At 47.4% G+C, this 23,758-nt stretch overlaps 1 non-coding gene across 1 annotated transcript; it reads left to right on the forward strand.

Moving 5' to 3' along the window:
* The first annotated feature begins 15,814 nt into the window (after positions 1 to 15,814).
* LOC115062671 lies at positions 15,815 to 15,877 on the forward strand. The gene has a single exon (XR_003842605.1). It is a non-coding gene; the product is annotated as a U7 small nuclear RNA (small nuclear RNA).
* Positions 15,878 to 23,758: the final 7,881 nt, after the last annotated feature.

A 23,758-nucleotide genomic window follows, 5' to 3' on the forward strand; every position in this document is an offset into this window, starting at 1 on the left:
AGAAGAAGAAGAAGAAGAAGAAGAAGAAGAAGAAGAAGAAGAAGAAGAAGAAGAAGAAGAAGAAGAAGAAGAAGAAGAAGAAGAAGAAGAAGACGACAACATAATTCAACAGTAATCTAGGTGGAAAGATTGAAAGTCTACAGTTTTGGATTGTTTGGGTGCTGGGGATCAAAGTAATCCTGGAAAATGCTGAGTTAGCAGTCTAGCCCTGAGCCAGCCCCTACACAGTTCACCAGCAACCCTACCACCCTGTCCATGGCACTCAGGTAGCTGTGCTGGACTTGAATAGCCTGGCTTCTGATTCCCTCTCTGCCAGCTTTCCTCAGTCTGTAGCTGAGCTGAGGGCTCAGTAGGAGCCACGATATCACTCCCAATCAGTCAGTGCTTGCATCGATTTTCAATAACAGCCATTGGGAGAGACACTTGATAGAGCTAAACTGGCAAACCATCTCCCAGTGCAATAAAACTAAAGGTATGCAAGAAAATGACAAAGATGGAAGAAACACAAAGATTCCAAAGGATATGGCATTTGCGTCACCGTAAAAGCATCCAAGGTCTGCTTCAACCTAAGGACAGATAAATCAACCCTGCAGTCACAAGGGCCGGGTTTCAGAATTCAGACAGAATCTATACTTTTGCCAGGAAGAGGCAAATGTACCATCAGAAAAGAATTCAGAGTATGTCTCCCAAGCATAGTGAGTCAACCTACATATTCTACTATTACCTACTAAGTCATAATGAAGCCTTTTAGATTCACAGGTTAGCATTGTTGATTCCCTGCCAGACTTCACCTTTTGCTTATATAACTAAATATTCAGCACACACACAGACTCCCAAGAATGTAGCAATATGGTTCTCCACATTGATACAGAGTTTCTCCTGTCCTCAGACCTGCTGGGCTCTTCCTCCTGCTTTAGGTAACAATTTTAGCTACTTAAAAAAAAAAAAATACTGTGTCCAAAGAACTGATAAATCTGAGCACAGATGTCTAAGTGTTTTGGATGGACCAGGCACTGGGGTCAGGGTACCTGAGGAGGGCTGAGCCCTGGGGTCTGAGGGTCTTGCAGAGTTTTGCCTAAGCAAAGGGATCTGTTGCCTCAGTGACTCTCCTATAGATGCTCTGCCTGGGTCGTTCCTCCTCCTAGCCACCCTGAGGTTGGTTCACAGTGCCTAAGAGAGACCTTTCCACACACTCTTTTTGTGCCTCGCCTCCACTTATCTTAAAGTTTAAAATAATGTTGCAATGCACAGGGCAAAGCCAGCCAGAGAGCATTTCCAGGCAGAGCAGCTGTCACCACACAGGGATTTATGGCTTTTCTCTGGATGTTCTGCCAGAAGAGGTGAATAAAGCTGGAACGTCGGGCACATTTAAGCCGGTTTCCCACCACGTTCCAAGAGAAAAAAAACAAGTTTCTTTTTACTATTACATAAAGTCACAGGTAACGTTTTTCAGGTAAAGTCACAAAATTTCAATGTTTTCAGTATTAGCAACCAACAAAAGTCTTTCCAGTTTTCTTCTCGACCATCTCCTTTGGTGAATGGCTTGCTGTGTTTCTAACATTGATCTGGTTTAGCCATCTTAAGATGAACGTGTATTGGTCTGGTGGACTACTCTGGTGGCTGAACACTGCTTGATATTATTTTGTGTAGAAATTTCTTTTCAGTTTTTAATGAGAGGATCTCGATATGTAGCTGACACCGGCTTGACCTTTCAATCCTCTTGCCTCAGGCTTCAGAAACCCATCATTTTGCAGTCCCAGAAACCAGATGAGCAAAAAAATCAAGGAATTGGCCCTCTCTGTGGGCTGATGTTGCAGATCTGCCCTTCTTGGTCCCAGCATTTCTCAGCTGGATTTTTCTTGTCTTCTTAGGTCAGGACTTGCCTTACTTCAGGGTGGACACTGTTAATTCCATTATCTGCAAGGAATTTATTCCCAAACAGAGTCACACTCGGAACGGGATGAGGGCTTTAGCCAGTCATAATAGTAGTGCAATGCCAAGAGGACCAGGATGAGGGGCAGGGTAGCAAGGAGGGGGCTCTGGGTAGCAGTCACTGGTAGAAGTAATGGGACTCTGTGGACTTCCCTCCATCGAAGAGAGATGCCACTGTGACTCCTCTTTGCAGAGGCAAGAGAAGCAAGGAGAGAAACCAAGCCAGAGGCTCAGAACCTGCTTCTCTCTCTTCATGAAGCAGAATCATCTCAGAGATCAGCAGTCTCCAGATGGGATGAGGGACCGTGGCAGAGATGATGGCCGTTCACATCCATGACTTTTAATATTCTCCCCGAACATGACAAAGCTGTATGACTCCTGTTTCTATGGCAGCATTGGCCTCATGATGAAGCTGGAGCAATTGGTGGTTACCCAGGGGCAGAGGGTTGAGTGTCAGTGGGCAGGAGGAGGTGATTCTGGGTTCTCAAGGCTGAAATAGGCTGTGCAGGCACAGGACCAACAGGGTTTGCGGGACTTGTGGTGGGAGATGCGTGTCCTGGATTATTAAGAACTTTGGTGGGGAGGAGCATGGGGCTGGACAGATGGCTCAGTGGTTAAGTCATGGGTTGCTCTTGCTGAGGAATTTGGTACCCAGCACCCACATCAGGCTGCTTACAAATGCTCGCAACTCCAACTCCAGGGTATCTAAAGCCTCTAAGTTCCTCAGGATGAACACTAGGCAGGCAGACAGACAGACAGAGACAGACAGACAGACAGACAGACAGACAGACACACACACACACACACACACACACACACACACACCTAAAAAAAGATTCTCAAAGAGACAACAAGCAGAGTATCAAGCAACAAAGGAAAACTCTGGAGGTCTCCCGCATGATTCCCATCCTCCTATCAGGATACACTGTGGCCCTTGGATCACGAAATAAGCCACACAACATTTCTACTTACCTTCACATGTTTGCAGATACCTGGCCCTGCCTCCTCTTTCTGCTTTCCAGGACTCAGGGGCTGGCAAAGGGGTTTCCTTCTCTGTGTGCTCCCAGGGACTGTACTCTTCGCATCTTCCCTCCACCAGGGGATGACTTGTGTCCATGTGTACTATGGGACTTGGTTGTGTGGTGACGTCCTTTTTCCTGCATTGTGACTGACACACAAGAACTTTAGTAGCTTTGAGGTCTACAATGTGCCATCCATCTTCTGTGGCAAATCCATTGTTTGTCAGAAGCACGAGGACACTGGGGTTAGAGGCAGCACGGTGCATCCAATGGGAAGCCAGACACACGGGACCTAGCTTTGCAGTCTGACCTGAGCCCCAGGAAGCTAGCACTGAATTTCTCAAACATTCCTTTTGGTGTTGTAGATGTTGTTAAGGAGTGCAACGTTTCTCCTATAGCCACCTTCTGCACTTTCTCACATGGTAGAGATGGGGCCCCATGCCTCTCGTGATAAAGATACTTATTTCCCCATGGGAGCGCCACTCTCCCAACTTCATTTAAACTGAGTTATTATTGGAAGGCCCCCACCTCTAAATACAATGAAAACAAGAGTCAAGACTTTTGTCTGTTATGGGGATAGCTGAAGTTCAGCCACAGAGGCAAGCATCCAAAATAGTTCTCCTCCGTTCCTGTTCAACTGTCGGTTCCTGGTACAGTTTTAAGTCATTGCTTCTTACAACTCGACTGACCGCGAGGCTCACTCCAAGAGCACTGTTCTCTGTTATACAGCCGCCCCCCATCCCCTTGAGTACCAGATGTAGGCACCGAGTACCCTCTGTGGCAGTACAGTGAGCAGAGCAGACAATGTGCCCTGTATTTGCAAAACCTTTGTTGCTGCTTATGGTCTTGTGATGCCCAGACAGTACAGAAACCAACATTATGACTTAAATTGTGTCGCCGCTGGCTCTGCCATGTGTGAAAAGATCTGCTGTATAAATCTCTTCCTTATACACACACACATACACACAAAGTCTTAAGCTAGGCTTAGAGACTTCCTCAAGGCTCTTACAGGATCGGTATGTAATTTCAGCCTTCATTCTCCAGCAAGGCCTCCGTGTGTTATCTGACTGGCCCTGGCCGTCGGTAGTTGGCTCTCCACAAGTAGTTATCAGCTTTGAGAAACAAAAGTGTTCTTTCATGGTGGCATATGACTTGCTCTGCTATCCAGGAAAAGATTGGTCTGTGAGATCCCCTTCTTAGGTCCTTTTCTATACTAAATCCTTCACCAGTGAAAGCTGACATCTTTACTTGACACCTCGTTCATTGGGTTTTGTGTCTCTAGGTAACTTAGAAACAAGGGAAATGTATTGCACACAGTTCTAGAGACACAAAACCAAATGAACGTATATGGTATCTGCTGAGCCATTTTCCTTTTTGATGTTACCTGCCAAGTGTCATCAAGCAGAGGGACAAAGGGCTCCCTAGGGATAAGCAGAGCCCTTGAGACCTAGTTACCTCTGAATGCCGACTTCGACATCACTATGAATCCGGGAAGACACAGACTTTCAGAGCAGAGCAGGCAACTCACACATCCACTTCACGGTATCTGTGAAGGGTTCCCGGAAGACAGACAGGTAGGTAGACAGAGACAATAGAACCAGGAGCCCAGACAAAGCAAGCACTCGGGCTATGAGGGCACAGAGGCCATGTGGTCAGAAGAGTGATTCAACAGCTTAGGGACAACTGGATAGCCATTTACAAAAGGATGGATTTAGAATCCTCTCATTTCATGTAAAAGTTAACTCAAAGTGGATCCAAACATAAAACTCAGGGACCCAAATATAAAAGGCCCCAAACCATAAAACTCTCAGAAGAGAATAAGGATAAACATACAGGACATTGGGGTTGTTGGTGGAATCTTAGATCTGATCCCAAAAGGCAGACACATTGAAATATGTACATCGGATTGCATATACATGCAGACTTCTGTGCGTCGATGGCGTTATTAAGAAGAAAAGAACAACAGAATGGAAAGAAGTACTTGGAAAACTTCTGTATGATAAGGGTTAAGCATCAAAAATGTATAAGCCAGGTGTGGATATAGCTCAGTAGTGAAATATTTATCCAGAATGTGTGAGGCCCTGGATTTAGTCCTCAGTAACACACACACACACACACACACACACACACACAGCTGGACATACACACACACACACACATGGACACACAGGCATACACACAGACACACATGGACACAGACACACAGAAACACATGGGGACACAGACAGACATGGACACACAAACACACACACACATGGACATACACATACACACACACATGGACACACAGGCATACATCCAGACATGGACACACAGACACACATGGACACAGACACACAGATACACATGGGGACACAGACAGACATGGACACACAAACACACACACATGGACATGGAGGACATACAGACACAGACACACAGACACACAGACACGGACACACAGACACACAGACATGGACACACACACACACGTATGCACACCCTTCTTACTGTGATGAAATATCTGATACACACAATGTAAGGCAGGGTCCTTTTGGCTCACAGTTACAGGGGATCTCCATCACTGGCACAGTAGGGAAATTGTAGTTATCAGGGCGGGAAGTGACAGGCCACATCACATCCAGTAGGGATGCAGAAATGAACCCTGGCTGCTCCGGCTGCTCTTGAGGTTCCTATTATAGGTGATGCTATATCCTTTCAAGTCGGCTATTAGTATCAATCATTACTACACATATATATGATATATATACATATATATCACATATATAGTGTGTGTATACACACATATGTGTGCATACTTACATATACATGTACACATATACACATGAATACACATTATTCTTACATAAAAGACAAAACTCAATGCAGAAATAGATAACAGATTTAAACAGACATTCCTCTGAAGATCTACACATGTCCAACAGGAATGCAGAGAGACGTTCAGTGACGTTTGTCATTAGAATAACGCAAATCAGGGCCACAGAAAAATACTGCCCTTGTCAGGGAGATGGCTGAGGTTTTCCTTTCAGCATGAAAGGTGAGGGCGTGAGGTCCAGATGACCCTATACTTTGTGCTAGCAGAAGTGCAGCATGGTACAGCTGCCATGTAAATGTTTAACAGGCCCACAAAACCAAATATAAAATTATCATCAAACCCAGCGATTTGACTCCCGTGCATATACCCAAGAGAAATGCAAACATGTCCTGAAGAGACTTAGACACTATGTTCAAGCTGCACTACTGACCAGGCGAGGGGATGTCACAAGAGCCCAGCAACAGAGGAATGGGTAGAGATTGCGTTGTACTGTACTAGAAATATTACTCACCAGTGAAAAAGACCAGAGGTTTGATGCACAGGACTGGTGAGTCACGAGAGCTCTGCGCTCACTGAGAGAAGCCACATATGAGCTCGCGTGCTACACAGCTCCTTTGCCATGGAATGTCTAAAGCGGCTGTGGTGGTTTGATAAGAACAGCCTCCATGAGCTCATATGTTTGGATGCTTGGTCAGCAAAGAGCAAGTGGTACTATTTGAAAGGATTAGAAGGTGCGACCTTGTTGACGTACGTGTGGCCTTGTTGGAGGAAACTTGTCACTGGGGATGGGCTTTGAGGGTTTGAATGCCAAGCCAGACCCAGTGTCTCTGTCTCTCTCTCTCTCTTCCTGCTGCCTGCAGATCCATGTCTGCCTGCATGCCACATGCTACCCACCATGACGATAATGGACTGACCCTCCGAAACTGTAAGCCAGCCCCAGTGGAATGCTTTCTTTATAAGAGTTGCCTTGGTCATGATGTCTCTTCACAGCAATAGAACAGTGGCTGAGACAGAAGTCCGGTCCTTAGAAATAAGAGGCAGGGTAACAGTTGCCAGGGGAGTGAACGGAGGCTGCATACTTGAGAGGGACGTGGTGCCTTTCTGGAGTGGTGAAAACGTTTTGAAACTCTAGAAAGGATTCAGGGGTGCTTCAAGGTGCCCTTGTAGAAGGTTGCTAGGCAACACGATTGTCACCTTAGTACCAGTAAGTACTGGGAAATCAGGGGGTTTAATGCGTGACTACTACAGATAAAAGTCACCGAGACAGCCAGTGGCTCTCCTGCCCCCGCCGTGTGTGCTCTTGTTCTACTCTATGGAGGGGATCTTCCGACTGCCAGAGATGTGCGGCAGCTCACCCTTCCCATTCATCCCAGAGATGTGGAAGCCCACGTCTCAGAGCCTTCAGCCTTCATGTTTGCCTCTACTGCAAAATGATGCATGCAGGGAGAAAAAAAAAATCCATAGCTCCACTTGCTGGCAGAGGAAAGTACCACCCTGGTGGGCCTTACTCTGCAAGAAAACAGCAGTTCTTAGAGGGGACTCTTGGTTCCTGCACGGAGGCTGGAACTGTGTAATCTTCCTGTCACTGAGCCCTCAGTGGGACAACGGCTGGACATCTCGCTGTGGGCATGCTGTGTGGCTGTCCCACGATGCTGACCCGGCCCCTCCTCCTGGCCTGTCAAGGCCTGTGGTCTTCCTCAGAGCTCTATCCCTCACATCATGGTTGCTACCTCACTGTAATGACCTTCTATCCCATCCTGCCCAGTGTTCCCTCTCACTGGGTGAATGGCCTGAGCCATCCACATGCCCCCTGCTTAAGGAGGAGCTAATCGGTTCATAATCTTCATAATCCTGATTCTGTCTAAATCTGACAGAATTTCCAGCTCCTCGGCCAGGAGCGGCCAGGTGCAGCTTGGGGGCAGTCTACCTCACGGTGCAGACTCACTGGGTCCCGGCTATACTTCCCTGCTGTAGACTTCCAGCTGAGACCCCAGGACCCCTTCCAGTTGAGCACACACACTCCCATCCCTAACAAGGGCCGTCTGTCCATGTGAGTGATACAAACTCAGGCTCATTTCTGCTGGTGAAGGAATGTGCCACAGACTCCCGCGGTGGCCCCTCAAAGCCCAGGGAGATTCCTGGAAGAGAAACTCTGTGTTCCTCCAGATTTAGAGACATGCGTAGCCAGTGTGTTTAAAAGGAAAGTGGACTTTTTGTTTTTCCTTGGAAGTGACGGTTATTTATCTTGTCAATTCCAGAACACGTGAGGCATGGGGCTCTGGTCTGACCGCCCGCCGCCAAGCCCGAGATTCTGTTGTTTGGGAAGACAACTGCATTCCTGAGACATAGGGCCGTGGAGAGGGCTGTTTTTATGGGCTCTGTGGGGGCCCTGTGGCCAGGAAGAATGTTCTTGTGGGTACGGCCTGGTCTGCCAGAGGAGTGGGCTGGACCCTCTCACTCTGGGACCTCAGCCCCGCACAGGGGAGAAGCTTCACCCATGGCCTCCTCCACTCATAGACTAGCTGGAGCCTTCCTGGACCCTGAATGTGAGCCGGCTCGTGGATGGACAGAGGAAGTGTAGCTCAGGAGTCAGGGAGACATAAGGTGAGACTGAGAGGAGGCGAGGCCTCAGCATTCCTTGGACAGCAGATGGCCCAGCATCTACAGAGCCAGTTCTCCACACACCTTGATGGTTTCACCAAGGCTGGGAGAAGTGAGCCCACGGCAGGCTAGAAGTCTCTCCACCCTCAGTCTCCCCATCCTCGGACGTGAGAAGTGCTCTCAGGTCATGTGCAAACACTCTTGTGTTCCTGGCATGGGAGAACCGTTCTCTCTGTTCCGTTTCTGGCAGGCGACTTTGTCCCTTTCCAAGGGTTTCACACTCTCAGTGCCCGCGAGGGTCTGTCTCCAATCTTGTTGACACCGGTTGTGTTGACATCAAGTGCTCTGTTCTGGTCACTGTGTCCCTCTGCCTGGCCCGGCGTGGGGCTTACTGTGTTCTTGCTTAGGCAGAGACTCAGAGCTAAGATTTGGGAGGCTGGGACGTAAGCCAAGGCCGGAGGGAGCCAAGCCCTGAGTATCCTCGCCAGAATCCACAGGATCCAACTAGCAGGCCCCCAGCCAAGAGAGGGGTTATATCTGCCACAGACTTGAGGAGAAGCTCCTGTCCCGCACATGGAGCCCCCGAAGCCACCCTCTGACTTGCCCTCCATCACCTCCCGATGCTGAGGGCAATGAGAAGTGAGGACCACAAGGTCCTGGGTGTCTGATTGGTGGTAAGAGGCTTGGGGAAAATGCTATTCCCATCTGTACCCTGAACCCCAGGGAGGCCCAGCTCCCACAGATGACCAGAGGATCATCATGGCCAACGACTTAACCCCCACTATCCCAGGATGATGAGTCTTAGAGATTCCTCCACAAGCTCACAGCTTCCTGGGCCAGGGCATAGGAAAGGCATGGTGAGACTGCCACAAGGCCTTGCTTGCAGGAGTGCTCTGGCCTGCTTGAATCCTGCCTTTGTTCCTCGGCCTGTTGGCAGAGAGTGGACGTGTGGGAGCTGAAGCGGAACTCTGCATTGCAGGTTATTGAGAGCTAGTGTGTTTATAGGATGGCACAGCCCACAAGCACACGTATGCACTGCCACTTATGACGACTGTGCTCTAAGTGGTAGATGCATCCCAACAGTCCCATGACCAAGTCCCCCAGGACTCGGCCAAGACATCTTCTTCCCATGTCACCAGAGCTTTCAGCATCCCGACTTTCCCTCTGGGAAGCTGAGTGCCATGCAGAAGTCTCCCTTTCTTCTCCCTGGGTTGCTGGATAACCGTGACTGGTTCTGAGATAGCCCTGGGGCCATCCTGGATGTCCCCTGCATGAGCTCCTGTGGCCATGCTGGATGTACAAGTCTAGAGTATTGGGCTACAGTGGCGTCCCGGGCTCAGAAGGCAGTGTTCTGGCTTTATGCTGTATCCGTTTATTTGCCACCCAGGCTGGGCTTCAGTCACTGAGGCTGCCATGTGACACAGCCTCCTGGCCTGATAAATCACAGGGTAGAGGAAGGAAACCTCCTGAGGAATCTGGAGTGCAGCCCAGGCTCAGGAGCAGAGGCCCGGAGCTTCTGCTTCCGCTCCATGACCCATTCTTAAATGTGTCACTGGCCATGAGTCGGCTGGCTGCCAGACCTCTGTAATGTTACATAAGGCACGAAAGGCTCACCCCTGAGGCCAGACAGATGAGCAAGAGCTGCTGTCTCTAAGTCCTTTCCTTTGAATTCCTAACATCATGTCCAAGCAGACCCGAAATGTCCTGGTCTCTATCTAAAGATACCCATGTCTGAGGGCTCAGTGTCTCTGGATGTTCCCAAAGCTTACATTTCAGTGGTGATGGGGTTCAGGATGCTATCTATTATCAGGAAACTGAGACGGGCTGCGAAGTTGAAGCAGCCAAGGTCTACCTCAAAGGTGGCCATGGTTGTAAGTTTTGACAACAGGCTGTCACCGTGAAGATGATCATGTCCCCCAGAGGCAGTGAGGGCACACCACTTAACCGGGTGGCAGTGTCAGAAGCAGAGAGGGTCCTGTGCATTGGCGTCTTGGAGGAGCTGGTTACAGATCAGGAGGAAGATGACTTCATCCCTGCTGGTTGGGGTATTGGGGAACATGAGCTGCAGCGTTCATGTGCGCATGTGTTTATTTATCTAACGTCTCTAAGATGTTTCCGCACAGTTGACAGGCTCCCTGGATAGATACAGATGTGGTCAGACTCCAGGTTGCCTCTAGTCCTTCTCAGAGGCAAACTCAACTCCTGGCTTACCCTGGGCTCCTTAGCCTGTTCTAGAAGGCTGAGCTAAATGAACCACAGCATACTCCCTCTTTGCCTGGCTTCTTTGCTTGTCATCGTGTCCATGAAGCTCTCGGTGGTCCCTGGAAAGGTTTCCAGTGGGTGGAGATGACATTTTCCTCTCCCCAGTTTGTCGACTCTTCAGTGAGACAAGACGTGACCCTGAATCCACGGAGATGGGGGTGAGAGAAAAGAGTGGATGGAGTGGGCGCCTGCCTCACCCGGGAATCCTCTAGCTGCTGAGCAAGCTGCCACTGCAGACTTTAAAGTTCTGGCCAGTTACTCCTGCTTCCATTCTTCCCGCAGGTTATACAAAAGATAATGGGAGTTTGCATGCTTAGCAGACTACATCTTAGGGCCCTCACTGGTCCTAAGTTTAAACACATCTAAGTAGTGCCACGGTTCCTCAGAGCCCATGCCCCCTGATGATGGTTCTCTCCTGCTTGCCGACCTCAGTCCTCTCATTAGAATCTGCCCTCTGTCATGCATTTTAGCGCCATTTCTATCTCGGTTCATGTATTCCAGGGCACACGGTGGAGCATCGGTATCTCAGATGTACCTAAAGGGTCTTGTACGTTTTGTGCACGGATGCATAGCCATGGTCAAGATCACGAATGCACCGGTTACCCCAAAGCTTTCTCCCTCTGAACCCCACTCCCATGAGAGTGTTTGTCTTCCCAGGGGTGCGTTTTATGCTTTGGGATCTGATACAAGTGGGGAGACGCTTTTATTGCTCATTATTTGTTTATGTAGCATAGTTACTTTGAATTTTGCCTAATGATGGCCAATGGTATTCTGTGAGTCTCTTATCCTATGCTTTGAAGGGCATCAGGGTTTCTTCTGGGTTGTGCAATTGCAGACAGATAAGCTATTTCAAACATTCGTAGTCCAACTGTTGCCTAAACATACAGAGAAAAGGAATGAGTGGATTGGAGAAGAGTTCATATCTACCTTGTTTAAAAAACAAACAAACAAACAAACAAACCTGGCAAGCCATTCTCAATTGGCTTTTATTGCTTTATGTACTGGCCAAGGGTCTCTGAAAGATATATGCTCCATAGCATAGATGGCCCTCAGAGTGGTCCTTCTCATGGGTTGTAGGCCTACCTTAAACTTATTTTAATTGTCCTTCACACAGACCCTACACCTGCTGGGCTCTCCTGCAGCCTTTGGCAATACTGACTCATTCTCCACAGCTATAACGGATCATCTCAGGAGCACTATGTGATCCAGTGCGTGACCGGGTTCGCCTCATCATGATTCTCCGAAGGTTCCAAGTCCTGCCCTGGGTCCTTTCATTGTCAGGAGTCTCTTTTAGTGCCGGTGCACGGCCCTCGTGTTGGGCCAGGGCCAGGTGCTCCGGTTATAAAGAACAGAGCTTCTGGGAGCACGTAAACAAAGCCTATTTCCTGAATAACCAATGCCTCGGCTGCTCTTGCTGGCTCTTGCTGGGGTGTAAAATATATATGTGCACCGACCAGTCAGACCAAACGGAGCAGGGCATGCGCTCGAAACAGAGCAAAACATCTCACAAGTTTTCTCTAAAACTCATTTTGCAAACAAACAGGTCACACATATTTGGTAGATCATTTTCCTCTTCCCCTCCCCCCATCGTGCCTACCCTCCCTCCCTCCCTCTCTCCCTCCACACCTGTTTTTAGTAAGTTCTCCCAATGTCCTCTAGGCTGGCCTCTAACCCAAGAGTCTCTCATGCCTCACTTCTGAGTAGCTAGAATTGCAGACCAATCACCAGGCTCCTTTTCTTGGTAAACTAACTTTCGATAAGGAGCAAAAATAATTCAACTGGGGAAAAAAAAAAGGTCTTTCCAACAGTTAGATTCAGATTTTCAGATTTTACTTTTAAGATGCTGGCTTTCATCTAATGCAGCATATACAAAGGAAACTCAAAATGGGTTATAAAGCAAAATACAAATTCTAAAACTGTACAAAGTATATAAGGAAACAGAGGATAAAACCTTCTACTTGGGGTGGATGAAGATTTCTAGTACACAAACTCCATGAGAACAGGTTGGATTTCATTATGTCTTAGGGTTTTACTGCTGTTAACAGACACCATAACCAAAGCAACGCTTATAGAGAACAACATTTAATTGGGTCTGGCTTAAAGGTTCTAAGGTTCAGTCCACCATCATCATCGCTGGAAGCGTGGCAGCATCCAGGCAGGCACGGCACTGGGGAAGCTGAGAATCCTGCATCTTGTTACAAAGGCAAACAGGAAAAGACTGGCTCCCAGGCAGGTAGGAGGAGGGTCTTGTTGCCCACCCCTACAACAACACACTTCCTTCAACAAGGCTGCACCTCCTCCAACAGTGTCACACCTCCTAACAGTGCCACTCCCTGGGCCAAGCATACACAAAATACCACACATTACAACTAAAATCTCTTTAAAAATCGCCAAGGAAAGGCTCATTGCCGTGTAAGCAAACCTGCAGCACAGACTCCCGCTGGAACCATACCAGAATGAACAAGGATCTCCTGTTTGTTCATACTTGAGCAGATGCCCATTTAGGAAGACAGAAGGATGCTCTACACGCTCGGAAAGAGACGTGCGGTGCCATCACTGCCAACAGATCCACCCAACTAAGCAGCGCTCATCATTCTAGGTCTGGGACCTAGCAACAGGTGCCTCATATGTAACTTGCTCTGGGAAACTAGCTGTACCCTAAGAAGTTAAGCATAACTGCTCCATGCCTGATATTTCAACACCTGTATGATTGCCCCAAAGGAACAAAACATTACCCCCCTCCACCCCCCGTTAATGGCAGGAGGTGTACACAAGGCTCTCTGCCTGAGACAGTCAATATCATGAATTACCAAATGGCCACCATTTAGGGATCTGTGCACAAATGGTAGTATATGACTCAAGGCAATGTCAGGAAATGTAAAGATGCGTGTACAAAAGAGCCCTTGAATCTCTGTGCTGTGCACAAGAAGCCACACCATAGAGAGGCCACAGCCAAGGCTCTTCTTGTGGGATTCCTAACCTGTGAGTCCTTCACTGAGACCAGGACAGAAGCCATCCTCTGGGGAGGAGTAGAGAGAAGGAGCCATGGCTATGATTATGGCAAGAAGGCTTCTGCTTAGAGCAGACCTTCTGGGCAAGGCTCACGGACCAGAGTAGACTACGGTGCAGACCTTAAATGAAGTACCATGTCAATTCCAGAGACCAAGAGAAAACATCCCACCAGAGTCAGGGTGATAAAGAGGCACCATCTACCTGGTTCCGCAAGAGAAGCAGCCCTGGAGTGACCTCTCATAGTCTGTTCTGTGGCCTCAGCCCTCAAAGGCCTGCGGATCCACCATTCATAGGAAACTTCCAAGCTGATTGGAGTCTCAGAGCTGAGCCCATAATACCTTTAAACTACATTTGCTACAGTTTTGTCTCTGACAGTAGTGACCGAGTATCCAAAGCCATGCAAGTGTGCACTCCTAAATGTGGTTAATACTATTTTCCAATTCATTCATTTTATATAATTATCTCAACATATTAAAAAGCACAGATTACGGCTTCATAATTAAGATCATAATAAGTATCTCCTGAGCCGCCCAAGGCTGATTTCAAACCTGGAGCCTGTCCTCCACAACTTATTTTGCCAGTTGTGTTAATTTGATGACCAGCTAGCTTCCTACCTCCTATCTGCCTCCCTTCCCTCTCCCTACCTTGCCGCTCAACAGTGCAAGCAGGCCTTGAACTTATGACCTCAAAATTGTGGCAATTCTTTTCTTTTAGCCTCCTTGAGATTATAGGAGTGCTCCGTCAAGCCTGGCGATGCAGAGAAATGAGAGCGTGGGCTTGGTTTTGGACTGGAGTCTGGCCTTGGTGCGTCTATGTGATAGGGGCACTTGGAGCAATATGTCCTTTAGTTCAGGGCTCTTTTGAGATGTTGCTCACTTTGAATCATTTCAATGACTATCATTTAATGACTGTCTTTGTCTTTTGGTTTATTCTGAGCCACTGGGGTACCGTTGAACTATTTGGGCATTGCAATGTTTATGTGATTGACTTTGTCAATTTAGAAGTTTGTTTTTTGAACAAATTTGTAATATGTTGATCTATTTGGTCATCTTGCATGGCAGGGACAGTTGAATTGTGTTAATCTTTGGGTGCACTGTTGGACCACAGGGGTTTGGTTCAACCTTTGAGACATGAAAACAAGGGTTTTGAGGGATCTCTGCTGTGACTTGTGTGACATGGAAAATATTAAGTCTTCACTGTCTTGATGCACTAAGGAAGGTTTCAGAAGGACTACAAAGGGTTTAGGAGACAAAGGTGATGGTTCTGGAGGGTACCACCATCACAGTATTGGGTATCTTCCTCTTTATAATGTCCACATGAGATCTGTACTCTTTCCTCAGTTAATGTGTCTATAAGTTCTTGGGCTTTCTTGATATGATTTTAAGATGCTGATGTGTGCTAACAGTGTTGAGTCCTGCTTGGTCTTGCAGAAAGGACTGTGTGACACGGTTTCCTGTCCCTGCAACAGAGCCAACAAGGTGTGGGCCTTCACGGGTGTTGTTTTCTAGGTGTTAAGGCTTGTTTATATATTTTATGTTCCTCCTTCGAGGGAATGTCCTCTCTGCCAAAGCTAATGACTCCATGATAATCAGAGACAGCATGAGTCTAGGAGGCAAGAGTGTGCCTATATCCTTAGCAATAATAGTAAATGCTATGACATTCAGGTCAGCCCTTAAGGCTGTGGGAAAGAACTCTGAAAACATGAGTTTAAAAAATATATTTTTGCAAAATGTAAGGATGCAGTATGAATTATATGAGGGGGTTCATGGACCTATAAAAACAGAATTAGCTGCACCATAGCCGGCTTGTCAGAAAGATACTAAGGCAGGCAGATGGCCTGGGACAGAACATTGTTGGAATGTTAATCTCAGGACAGGATCCCACCCAGCTAAATTTATTGTTTGTGCTTACAAAGGCAGGCAGTTCTCTGAATTCATTTGTCATGTTGTGTGCTTGCTGTCTTTGAATCATCAAGGGGCTAAGGACACAGAGTGCTGACTCGTGGGATTGTCAAGAGGGAACCAGGAGTGAATGACTGAATTGATAAAAGACTGGGCTTTTGGTCTGTATGAGATGAGCTAGCAGAGAGTGATAACCCTTCTTTTTTAGACTTATTTTCTAGCAAGAGCGGAGCTGTCTGGAGATCTCTGGAGAACAAGCACAGCTCTTTTAAAATTTTTTATAGTTCTTTTAGAATTTTTCTAACAGGATATCTGACCTTGGTTGGAAATTCCAAGAATTACTTAGAGAGCTAACACAGCTCTTGTAGAATTTTTTTTCTAGCAGCTATACAGAGAAAACTGCTTGGAGAGCTAACAGCTTTTAGGGTTTTGTTTTCTTTTTTTCTAGAAAAATTGAACATTTTTTTTTTCTAGCAGCTTTTCTGACTGTATCGGAAAACTCATGAGCTATCCAGAGAGCTTCTAGAATAGAACTGTCTTATGCAGAGAGCTGTCCTGAGCAGACGACAGAGCCAAGAGCTATTGACAGAAAGCTGTCTAGGGAGCCTTCTCAAGCAGAACATGAAGCTGTCAGCTTGGACCCACGATCTGAGTTCTTTCTGCCACTTGAAAGCTCCCCTTCTTCAGAACCCCTGACCAAGCTGAGGCTGGCCTTTGGCATCACAGCCCTGACTTACCCCATTCAGTTCAAAGTGGTACTCTTTCTACCAGCACAGCCCTGACTTACCCCATTCAGTTCAAAGTGGTACTCTTTCTACCAGCACAGCCCTGACTTACCCCATTCAGTTCAGAGTGGTACTCTTTCTACCATCACACCCTGACTTACCCCACTTGAGTCATACTTTCTACCCCCAGGAATAAGCCAATTGCCAGTTTCTGCTACATTAGCAGCACCAGAAAGATGGTACCATTCATTCACATGTCTGCCCAAGTTCACAGCCAGATTCCATTTTCAAAATGGTATTGTAAGCTGTGTGTAAACTGGGAGTCTCTTGGAGAAAGGAACAATTTGAAAAAGTGTTTTACAAGGCATAAAGTTACTTTGAGCAGGGCACAAATTTCAACAATCTTTCTGCTGAGTCTAATCTCTGTGGTAGCAGCCAGAGTGGAAATTGATTCTCACAGACCTCACAGTGTTAACTCACCAGACAATGAGAGCTCAAGGATGGGCAGTTACGCTTACCCTTCTGCCCTCTATGTTTCAAGCTCAGGTTAGACCTCTGATGGACTTGGGATCACCAGACCTCTTTGTTCTTCCCTGTAGAATCACATCGAGCAAATCTTTTATGGTTTTTATGACTTGTTTCTTAAATTGGTTTGTTGAGGATGGGTAGCTGAATCTAAGATCTTGGTTGTGACCCTAACCCCTCTGATTACAATGGTAGATCATCACTGGGGACATTGTGGCTTTCTGGTCTGTCACCAACTCCTAGAAACGACACCCTCTTCGGTCTCCAGGAAGGCTCTCTGTTTTATTTTTGGTATAACAGGAATCCATGTTCCAACTGGCATCCTGCTTCGGCCTTACCTTGACTCTCCCAAGCTTTGAAAAGTGGGAGCCCAGCTCTGAGAGGCGATTTTCAGGATCAAGTACACCAGCCTGCAGAGAGGCCCTTTGTCCTAGACTATTGTTTTCTTATGAGCAACTTGGCTGTGGCCTGCTTAACCAAAAATGCTTGGCCTCTCTACCCCCTGCTGCGAGAGGCTGGCCCAGGGATCCAGAATTGGGCAGCTGCATGCGGCTTGGCCGTGCTTGGGCTGAGAGTGTGCCAGCCCCTCGGCTCCAGCTCCCCGCTCTTGGTGCGTTTCAGATCGTTTCTCTGAGGACCCATGAAGCCAAGTCTTTTCCCACATTGGAGCCATGCTGGATGCTGCTGGCAACGGCACTTCAGATTTCCTTGTCGCCATGGCAATGAGTGTTTGGGTAAACCATGTCCAAGCGCTCCTCCAGCTGGCAGTTTGAGAGCTTTCTCCTGGAAGCCTTCATGTTTACATACCCTTGCTTCCCTGTGCTCCTGGTCACCAGCCTGCAGCACCAAGCATAGCAGAGGCAGCTCCCGTAGCTTGTATGGGAAGTAGTCACCAAGTGCCTGCTAAAAAACTACTTTATGATCGGACGTGAAACCTCACACCTGTAACCTTAGTGTGGAGTAGAAGTGGGTAGGCAGGAAAATCCACAGTTCAAGGTTGGCCCAGACTGTACAGGCCCCAGATCCATCTTAACACCCTTCCCTCCACAACACACACATGCACGCATACACACACACACACACACACACACACACACATACACATCCGTACACCATCCACACACATATACACACATATCATCCACACACACTTCATACACAACACACACACACACATTATCATATACCATCCACACACATACACACACATGCCCCTCATACCCCATCCACACACACCGCATATGCCATGCATACACACACACATACACACATCCCATATCATACATATACCACACACATACACCATCTACACATACTGCATATGCCCTGCATACATCAAACACACCACACACACACACACACACACACACACACACCCCGCCGCGACCACACCATCCCTCAAATGCCCCCTCCCAATTCTTCCAGCAAGTAAAACCCTGGCTTAGAATCCAGAATTGAGCAGCACTGAGATGCAAATGACAAGAATCCTGTAGTGCTGGACAGGAGGACACTCCTTCACAGCAGACTCACTGTGATGGTCTGAATGCAGAATGCCTTGAATATATATAAATGCTTAGTCAACAGGCAGTGGAAATGTGTGAGAAGGATTCAGAGGTATGGCTTTGTGGGAGAAGGTGTGTCATTGGGTGTGTCACTGGCTTTAAGATCTTGCAGGATCTCTTCCCCTCTCTGCCTGCTGCCCGTGGGTTAATATGTAAAGCCGTACTGCTCCAGCACCATGTCTGTCTGCTTCCCCATGATATTCATAGGCTAACCCTCTGAAACTGTTAGCAAGCCCCCAACTAAATGTGGGGTTTCTTGTTTTTTAAGGAGTTGCTTCCATCACTGTGTCTAGAGTGTGAAAGACTGGCACAGCTTAGGAGCCCAAAAGATGCAATGTATGACTCAGTGCTCAGCCCAGTTTGGAGTTTGCCGATAGCCACCAGAGTCCAGTCCCCTTGGCTGTAAGGGAGAGCTTGCACAGTCTCAAGTGTGCCAGGCATGCTGCCACGCCCTGGACTCAAGGTCTCTTATTCTGGATCTCGGCTTCCTGCATTAGGTCTGCTGTGCTTTAGTGGCTAACAAGACACCACCCAGGGTCTATGTGAGGGCTTCATTATATTTTTTTCTTTGCTCTCCTTTTTTGAGACAGTTCTGAACCTGAACGCCTGAGCCTCTTGTCTCCACCTCCCATGTGCAGAGATTACAGATCTGTGCCATCTCGCTTGGCCTCCAGGGTCAGTCTGGCTATTCCAGATCCAGCACTGATGGGGGCTATGGTTTGTGAATTCTGTCCCACAAGTCAGTCATTTCTTCTTGAATGATTGTGAAACTCCATGAAGCTCAGGGTCCAGGTTCTAGTTGCTGACACTTGTGGGTCCCCCAACACATCTCCAGAATCACTGAAGAGCCTGAAAGATGATTGACTGCTCATGGGCAGGCCAAACACACATAGGAAATGGACATATGCCTATAAGATACACTCAGGCTTTATAGACACACACACGTGTATGTGTGCATGCATGTTTAACAGTAACAACGATTAAGAGGCCGTGATTGAGGCAGGGACATGAGAGACAAATTAGAGGAGAAGGAAAGGGAAAGAAAGTACTTGTATATGAAATTCTCAGAAATGATCCATTTTTTGAAAAGAGACCACAATGATGCTGAGGAGGAGAGGTGGGGCAGGTCTGGAAGGAGTTAGGAAGAGGACTGGAGTTAAATGTGACCCAAATACATTGTATACAATTCTCAAAGAAGTAACAAAAAGCCCTTTTAAAATAAAGGTGAGATCTGAACAGACATAAGCATGGGGAGTTTATAGAAAGCCAGTCAGGTAAAGGAAGCAGCACCTAGCACACAAAGCTCGCGTGAGCCTCTCAAGAGACACCTCCCTCAGAGAGTGGCTAAGGGACCTAAATGAGTTCATGGCCCACCGGGTGGGATGACAGCTGACCAGGAAACCGGAAAGCGGGAGGCTCGCATGGGAAGCTAAGATGATTTTTATTGTAAGGAGTCGTTTATTGTTCTGTGAAATTCCCAGAAGAGATGTGAGAAAGGGATAGGCCTCACTCAAGTAGACACATGGGTCTTAAGGCTCATTGGTATTTTAACATGCTTATTCAAAAACATCTCTCTAAAAAGAAAGGTTCTATGTCAGCAGTCTTCAGAGTAAATATCATCTGTCCTGGGATTCCCGACTCTCAGTTGGTAGGAGGCCTGGAGCTCCCTTCCTTCCCATATATCCTTAATGTCTCTTCCTGTCCTGCCTCAGTCTGGTATGTGAACCAGAGACCAAGAGGGAAAACCCTCCAGTGCCCTGGGCTTCCGCTCAGTACAGTTCCCACTGGTTGCCACGGCTCACTCAAATCTGTTTGTCTGTCTCAGTCTTGTGTCCCTGACACTCACCATGGTCTCTGTACCCTCCAGGTCTCCAGCTGGCTTCACTAACAGCTTTTCTAAGCACTTGCAGTATCTGTTCTTGGATGCGTCTATATTCCCTGTGTCTGCCTTCAATGGACCTCTTGAAACCATGCCCTATTTAACCCATTTTATACACTCTGTGGCATACATACATGCCATACTGTGTGATGTGTGCCTATGGATGCCTTATTGTGCGATATGTGTGTGAGTATTGCTAGTTAAGATTGCAATAAAAAATCCTTTGATTGCCAATGACCATGGTACTGAGGGCAATCAAAATTACTTGTTGTGATGGTTAAACACACAATTGAGATCTCAAATGTCCTGCAAGAGAGGTCCCTGAGCTTCCCTGTGGAGGACTAGCTTATGTCAATGGAGGTGGGTGACACCATTCCCTGCCTGGGATCCCGGACAGTTTAAGGTGAGAAAGAGCCAAGCGGCTGCATGTGTTACCTTTCTGGTACCCCATCACACGCGACCTGCCCTGTAGCTCCATGCTTCCTGCTGTCTCAGCTTCCCACCATGATGGAGTGTACACCTGAATGGTGCACCAGAATAAAGACTTTCTCACTCCTCCATTTTCCCAGATTGTCTTATCACAGTGACAAGAAAAGAAACTAAGACACTTGGAAAATTGCACTCCTGCCCCAAGAAGCTGAGTTTGTGGGTTTATTTTTATTCAGTAAATTCTGACATTGTGAGAAAACACAAGCATAGCCATTTGTGCTCTGGCATAGTGCATTCATTTGTCTCTGGAAGCCACAGCTCTTTGCTGGAGATGGCAAACTACCATAGTGCCTCTCCACCTCATATCTCCCATGCCCAGCACACACGCAAAAAACCTCTCCCTGATCTGCCTTTTGGTCCAATTAAAAACTCGTGGGGGAATGATCTGTATAGCAGGCAGTTTCCACAGAACTCAGTTTGGAAAGCCCGAGAGGAGCAGGGCAGAGCACTGCCAAGGGACATCCTGCGTCCACTTTCCGGGGACCCGCAGGCCCCAAACCTTCACCAAGACAGTGAAAGAACTGTCTGGAGATCAGGCTGTGGTCTGCCCCAAGTTCCTCCTCAGCATATAAAACAGCCATTTCTTCAGGCTCTGCCTTACCCTGTGTCTTAGTTAGGGTTACTTTTGCTATGATGAAACACCATGACCAAAAGCAAGTTGGGGAGGAAATGACTTATTTGGTATACAGTTCCACATCACTGTTTACCAAGAACTCAAGTAGGGCAGGAACCTGAAGGCAGGAGCTGGTGCCGCTTACTGGCTCATTCCCCCTGGCTTGCTCAGTTTGCTTTCTTATAGAACCCAGGACCACCAGTCCAGAGGTGACCTCATCCACAATAGACTGGGCCCTCCCCCATCAATAACTAAGAAAATGCTGGATCTTATGAAGGCATTTTCTCAATTGAGTTTCCTCCCTTCCCAATGACTCTAGCTTGTGTCAAGTTGACATAAAACTAGCCAGCACAGCTGGCCCTTTGTTAACTTGACATACACACACACACACACACACACACACACATCACTATCAAGCCACAACCTTTCATTTCTTACTGATTCTCAAGATCTCACATTAATAGTTTCACAATATGAAACATTCCACATTTTAAAAGTCCGTTGGTCTTTAAAGATCCTAACACTTAAACATTTAGTCTCATCCCAACTCCAGCAGAGACTCCCTCAAACCCACAGGCCACTTCTGCTGGGGCAGCAGGTAGACCGACTGCAGGTCCTCACCTCTTGTTCTGTTCCTGCAAATCCAATCCCATATTCTCATCTGCAGCTCTGTAGCTGAACACCTCCTGAGGTCTCCCTTTCCTCTCTGACCCCATCGCCAATGGTTATAAAGATCTCCTCTACCCTTCCATTCTCCTAGTTGCATCCCTAGCTCTACAACAGAACACCTGATGCAGCCACCCACCCCCTCCCCTGCACCCACATTCCTGTGGATCCCACAGATCTTCCCCTCCTAACACCTGATGCAGCCACCCACCCCTCCCCTGCACCCACATTCCTGTGGATCCCACAGATCTTCCCCTCCTAACCTTCCTCCCCTGACCCCTGGGCTCATTGCTTTATGCCAGCTCCAGCAGGTGCCCCCTGCTAACCCACAGGACACTCCATCCAGGGAACAAGGCAGGCTACTCCAGATCTTCACCTCTCCTTCTGTTCCTCCAGACACTCTGGCCCCATCCCCATCTCTGTAGCAGACCTGGAGGGACCTCATGTCACTCTCTGCCCCACCCCACCCCCCATTTCAAGGAGACTAAATAAGCAGATCCTGGGAGAACACTCTGCTCTCCTCTGTCCTCTGACCTGTGACCCCTGGAGCCTGTCCTTACTCCTAAGTGTCAGCCCCCAGCCCAGGAAACACATTTTACTTGGAACCCCCAGTGGCATCACCAATCAGGTCCACAGAAAATTTCCTACTGGGCAACACACAACAACCACACTCTAAGAACCAAAGATAAAACAGAAACCAAGGAACAAAGCACCCACCCAACAAAGACCAAGCCAGATACCAGCACCTAGAACTACCATCCTCCCACCCCCGATGCCTAGACACCAGCGAAAACCACAACCAGTGACAGCCAAGACAAAATGTCTCCCCTAGAGACAAACAGTCCTACTACAGCAGGCCATCACTATCCCACCATACCGAAGCACAATTCAGTCACTGTCAACATAAGAGGTCCTTAAGGAGGAAATGAATAAAAATTAAAAAAAATAAATAAAAAATCCACAACACAGAGTAGAAGAAAATGAATAAAACAGTTCAAGACCTGAAAATGGAAATAGAATCAATGAAGAAGACCAACCCAAGCTGAGGGAAATTTGGATATGAAAAATTTAGGAACTTGGACAGGAACTGCAGAGGCAGGCATTGCTAACAGAATACAAGAAGAGATGGAATTGACAATCTCAGGCATTGAGGACACAAAAAAAGAAACCAACACCCTGGCCAAAGAAAATGTTAAATCTAAACAACTGACACGAAACATCCAGGAACTCTGGGACAGTATGAAAAGACCAAATTTAAGAATAATAGGACTAGAGGGAGGAGGGTAAGCCTAGATCAAAGGCTCAGAAAATATTTTCAACAAAAATCAAAGAAGAGATGCCTATCAAAGATGCAAAAAGCTTACAGAGTAACAAATAGACTGGACCAGTAAAGAAAGTCCCCTTGGCACATAATACTCAAAAACATATAGAATAAAGAAAGAGTATTAAAAGCTGGAAGAAGAAAAAAAGACCATGGCAGATCTATTAGAATTACACCTGACCCTACTTGGAGACCCTAAAAGCCAGAAGGCCTGAACAGATGTGCTGCAGATGCTAGCGACCACAGTGCCAGGTGAGACTAATCTGCAAAACTTTCACTCACCGTAGATGGGGTGGGGGGAGACCTCCCTAAGGAACGGTGCTGGAAGAAAACTCCAACCCAAAGAGGTTAACTACACCCAAAGAAACGTAAGGAATAAAGAGGTTAACTACACCCAAAGAAACGTAAGGAATAAAGAGGTTAACTACACCCAAAG

This window comes from Mus pahari, chromosome 19, assembly GCF_900095145.1.
Source record: "Mus pahari chromosome 19, PAHARI_EIJ_v1.1, whole genome shotgun sequence".
Classification (NCBI taxonomy): domain Eukaryota; kingdom Metazoa; phylum Chordata; class Mammalia; order Rodentia; family Muridae; genus Mus; species Mus pahari.